We start from the raw sequence: 6,163 nt of genomic DNA on the forward strand, positions 1-6,163 counted from the left end.
CTCTTTAGTTCTTCTTCACTTTCTGCCATAAGGGTGATGTCATCTGAATATCTGAGGTTATTGATATTTCTCCCAGCAATCTTGATTCCAGCTTGTACTTCATCCAGCCCAGCATTTCTCATGATGTACTCTGCATATAAGCTAAATAAGCAGGGTGACAATGTATAAGCCTTGACATATTCCTTCCCCAATTTGGAACCAGTCTGTTGTTTCATATCCAGTTCTAACTGTTGCTTTCCTGATCTGTATACAGATTTCCCAAGAGGCAGGTCAGGTGGTCTGCTATGCCCATCTCTTTAAAAATTTTCCATAGTTTGTATGATTCACACAGTCAAAGGCCTTGTTGTAGTCAATGAAGCAGAAATAAATGTTTTTCTGGAACTCTCATGCTTTTTCGATGATCCAACAGATTTTGGCAATTTCATCTCTGGTCCATCTGCCTTTTCTAAATCCAGCTTAAACATCTGGAAGTTCATGGTTCACGTATTGTTGAAGTCTAGCTTGGAGAATTTTGAGCATTACTTTACTAGCAGGTGAGATGAGTGCAATTGTGCAATAATTTGAGCATTCTTTGGCATTGCCTTTCTTTGGGATTGAAATGAAAACTGACCTTTTTCAGTCCTGTGGCCACTGCTGAGTTTTCCAAATTTAATGGCATATTGACTGTAGCACTTTTACAGCATCATCTTTTAGGATTTGAAATAGCTCAACTGGAATTCCATCACCTCCACTAGCTTTGTTTGTAGTGATGCTTCCTAAGGCCCACTTGACTTTGCATTCCAGGATGTCTTCCTCTCTGAGACTGAGTATGAGGCAAATTGCCTTTCCAAAAACAAATGGACATCTGAAAAATATCCTGAGGTCAGGAGCCTGGGCAAGTCTTTGTGTTCTGTACAGTATGGGTTGTTCAATTCGAATGAAAATAAGATGTGTTAGATATATTGGACTGAGCTGTTGCAAAACACAGGAACTGGTGGGCACCTGGGACCCTGGAAAGGATAGTGACACTGTATAAATGGATTTCTAGAGACATCCTACAACACTGTGAGACAAGGGAGAGTTAGATGGGGACATACCCCAGATTTTGTGCTGTCTTTCTTCCCAAACTGGTACACTGAGACATCTCACATCCTTCCTGGGACTCTGGTTGTCCAGTCTCTGAAATGAAGAGAAAATGTGAAAGTGGTAATAGGGTACTTGGGGTAAGTGGGAAGGGAAGAGATGCTTGCTTAGTTCTGCTGCATTCCAAATTCAGGAGGCTGGCAGAGACCTCTGTCCTCCGAGTCTCCCCAAGGGCCTGTTAGAACAGGGCTGGGACAGGATGTGGGATCCCTATCAACTGGCCTCATGGTCTGGTTAGCAGTCTCCCAGAACAAAGAGGAGAGGAGGGAGTCATCTGTCCCAAGTGACTTCACTATCAGGGGTCATGGAACTTTTCTGGGAGTAGTACTTCTGAACTCTGACTAGAACTGAGGTCTGTGCTACAAAATTGAGGCTACTGGAATCCCATACCATGAGATAGAGGCTACAAGCTGAAAAGAGGGGAAGTGCGTTGCATCCCAGGAGTCCTAGAATCCATAGGCATGATTTGGAGGTAAGAAAAAATTGCTGGTAAGTTGGCTAAAGGCCAAATGTGTCTACATCTTCCAACTGTATAAGTACCCTGTGGAGAGGTAGAAATTCTACATTCGTATTGGGCTGCTCTACAGTTTCTATCTTCTTCCTCCAGCAAGTGGGCACAGGGCAAGGTAGAATTGAATATCATGTGCTTTTTTAATCCCTAAATAGTAGCTTGTGTACCTCAATGGAAGAGAGAGTGCACGCATTTCTCTGCCTTTCTCTTTGTCTCATGCTTAGTCCCTAGACATGACAGGAAACAATGCTTTGGTTACCATGGAAACTGAAGCTGAGTGATGCATTGAACTGTGGGCAGAAAGTAAAGGTTTTCTTGACATTAAGGCTCTTGGGAGTAGAGATTTGAGCAAATTCTTTAAATATGAGCAAAGCAATTTCGATTTCCACAGGCATGTTGATCCCTGCAACTATTATTACACAGAAAATGCAAGCTGCATGCCTGCATTCATGCATACAGATGCTCATGCACATGAATACAGATGTCATTCTCCACATCATGCTGGCTGGTCAAGGATTCCTATGGGTGAATCTGGGCTTGAGCATACATCATCTCCCACTCATCTCTCCTCTCCTGTTTCTCTCTCTCCTACCTGCACTGTCTTTCAGTTTCTCCCTTCTCTGTCTTTCCTCACCTCTTCACCCCCTCCTTAGCTTTTCATTCTGGTCGTCCACTGTGCCCTGCTATTTGTCCTTCCTCCTTCTCTCTGTAGTTTGTTCACCTCCCACCCCTCTCCCCTGACCCTATGTATGAAGTGACTAATAATTCATTCACTCAATAATGATTGGCCTAATATGGGCCATGTAGTTTGAACTTCCAACCTCATAAGACAGATATCATTGTTCCATTGCAAATTAGGAATAGTGATGTGAAATTAAAGATCAGGGAGCTATAAATGTGAACAATAGGGGACCCAATTTCCCTGGTGGGCTCAGTGAAGTAAATGTCATTAGCATTTGCCACCCACATTGTCTTATTGCCTCTTCAGGTTACTGCCTTCTGTTTCACGTTGGGGGCACTACCCTCCTTTGCAGCATGGTGGGACCCTCACATAAGATGTCCAGCACACTCTTGAAAGTCTAAACATTAAATCTAATGGGATGCCCACTTCTTTGAATCTGACTAGTGAACAGACCAAAACAGGTAAGGAGCTGTTTCATCTCATAATTGCATCCTTGTTCCTGCTTCCAAGTTCCCCAGAAGCACCTTTGTTCATGCCCTTCATCCATTCTCTTGCTCATTCTTTCTTCTTCCATCTCTTCCTTGTCCCTCTGGCCTGGCCAGATCTTTTTCCTTTGAATCCTAACCCCACAAGGACACAAAGGATGGGCAAGGAGACAATAATAATTATAAAGTATTAGAAGGTGGAAAGCAGACAGATGAGTACTATCTGACTTGGCAGATTTAGAGCCCAGCAGTGAGGAAAGCCCCAAGCAACATTCTTTAAACCCCCTCACTAGACCTTCCAACTGTCTGTGAGATTGGCAGTGGGCTGTACCCCTACAACTGAACGGTAGTGGTTGGGGTTGTAAATTGCATGATTGCTCTTAGGTTAGTTAAGAAACATTTAGACACCAGAGCCCCTCTCAACAAACTGTAGCCTGGACAAATTGCTTTCTCCAAACACTAGGGAGTTTGCAGAGAGACTTACAATTTTGAGGGAGTGAATCAGCAGATTTATGGATGTGGGACCTCGGGATCAGGTGAAAGCAGGCATCCAACCCCAACACAAGGATTTAAATAGAAAATGTACTGTACATAAAAGATCAATCCTCAATCTCATGCCCAATTTGCGAGACAGAGTGCTGGCACCTTGCCTTTTCCCCATGGATGCAAGAGGTTCTTCCTGGGTAATCTAACCGTCCCAAGAGTAGAGATTTCATAGAGTGGGCAATGGTCTCCAATTTTTCCATATGAGTTCAAAATAATCTCTAATTTTGATGCTTCCTTCTTCAAGCCATAGGTTATTTCAGCAGCACATCTTTGTTTACAAATGTATCTGTTCCCAATTTATACTTTTAATGGCATTTTATGGTTGATAGTGGTCAGAAAATCACCAAAGAATCTATTCTTTGTGTATTCTCCTGGGAGTCTATTTATATGAATATCTTTATTAACTTTTTCATGGAATATAGCACAAAAAAATGGAATTGCACAAAATATAAATGCTTTGATCTGTAAATTATTGCATCACAAAAAAGTGAGTAACTGCAACTTTGGTCATGTGATGTGATATTGCAGGAACCTGAAGCCTCTACTTTCTCACTACCATCTTCCACCTCAGCAAATCTAACCAGTATTTGACTTTTAGCACCTTAATTTTGCCTTTTTGTGAAACATTACACATAATAAATGGGCTTCCTCAGTGGCTCAGCAGTAAGGGATCTGCCTGCAAGGTGGGAGCCACAGGAGATGCAGGTTGGATCCCTGGGTCAGGAAGATCCCCTGGAGGAGGGCATAGTAACCTGCTCCAGTATTCTTTCTTGGAGAATCCCATGGCAGAGGAGCCTGGTGGGCTACACTCCATAGGGTTGCAAAGAGTCAAACACGACTAAAGCAACTATGCATGAACAGACGCACACATAAGAAATACCTATCCTTTAAAAAAATTTTTTTATTGAAGTACAGTTGATTTATAATGTTGTGTTAGTTTCTGGTGTACTCAAAGTAATTCAATTCTACGTGTATGTATGTATGTATATATATATATATATATATATATATATATATATATATACACATTGTGCTGTATTCCATGAAAAAGTTAATAAAGATATTCATATAAATAGACTCCCAGGAGAATACACAAAGAATAGATTCTGACCACTAAGAATAGATTCTGACCAGAATAGATTTTCTGACCACTATCAACCATAAAATGCCATTAAAAGTATAAATTGGGAACAGATATATACATATATATATTCTTTTCCATCATGGTTTATTATTAAAAGACATTGAGTAGAGTTCCCTGTGCTATACATTATGTCCTTGTTGCTTATCTATTTTATATGGAGACACTTGTATCTGGAAATCCTGAACTACTACTTTATCCCTCTTGCACTCACTAAATATATATTCTTATAATCTACCTTTCTTTTGATCTATTTTTATATATTGCTATTCATTTTTGTTGTGGTGTTAGTTGTCATTCATTGATTTCCATTACTGAATAGTATTTAAATATGTATGACCATACCAAAACTGCATATGCCTTATATTTCTTTTTTTGTTATAATTATATTGATTTATATTTATATGGGTTGGGTCTTCATTACTGTGCAGGCTTTTCTCTAGTTGTGGCAAGTGGGAGTTACTGTCCAGCTGCGTTTCATGGCTTCTCATTGCAGTGGCTTCTCTTGTCATGGAGCATGGGATCTAGGGCACACAGGCTTCAGTAGTTGTGGCACCTGGACTCAGTGGCTGCAGCTCCTGGGCTCTGGAGCACAGGCTCAACAGTTGTGGCACATGGGCTTAGTTGCTCTGCGGCATGTGGGATTAATGATCGAACCCAGATTAATGATTGAACCCAGGTTTCCTGCATTGGCAGTTGGACTCTTTACCACTGAGCCATCAGAGAAGCCCAATACCTTCTATTTCTAATGGACATTTCAGTAGTTTGCAGTCCTGCTGTATTGAAACTGTTACTGTAGTGAACATTCATATCTATGTCCTCTGAATCGTTAAAGGCTGTACTTGGATAGCCTGGTCTTTTTCTTGAACTCGGAGGGGAAACTTTCAACATTTCATCACTAAGTGAGGTGGATTTTGTAAGCTTTTGAAAGATATTCTGTCTTCTCTGCAATCATCCACTGTTTTTTTCAGTCTAACTTCGTTGAGGCTTTAGATGGATAAGTTGAAGATCTCTCTTGATAAATGTCATATTGCACTTGGGAATATATGGGTTATTTTCTTTTTTTTTTCTTTTATTAAATTTTTATTTTTACTTTATTTTACTTTACAATACTGTATTTGTTTTCCATACATTGACATGAATCCACCACGGGTGTACATGCGTTCCCAAACATGAACCCCCCTCCCACCTCCCTCCCCATAACATCTCTCTGGGTCATCCCCGTGCACCAGCCCCAAGCATGCTGTATCCTGCATCAGACAGACTGGCGATTCGATTCTTACATGATAGTATACATGTTTTAATGTCATTCTCCCAAATCATCCCACCCTCTCCCTCTCCCTCTGAGTCCAAAAGTCTGCTATACACATCTGTGTCTTTTTTGCTGTCTTGCATACAGGGTCATCATTGCCATCTTTCTAAATTCCATATATATGTGTTAGTATACTGTATTGGTGTTTTTCTTTCTGGCTTACTTCACTCTGTATAATCGGCTCCAGTTTCATTCATCTCATCAGAACTGATTCAAATGTATTCTTTTTAATGGCTGAATAATACTCCATTGTGTATATGTACCACAGCTTTCTTATCCATTCATCTGCTGATGGACATCTAGGTTGTTTCCATGTCCTGGCTATTATAAACAGTGCTGCAATGAACATTGGGGTACACGTGTC

This window comes from Ovis canadensis, chromosome X (genome assembly GCF_042477335.2).
Source record: "Ovis canadensis isolate MfBH-ARS-UI-01 breed Bighorn chromosome X, ARS-UI_OviCan_v2, whole genome shotgun sequence".
Lineage (NCBI taxonomy): Eukaryota > Metazoa > Chordata > Mammalia > Artiodactyla > Bovidae > Ovis > Ovis canadensis.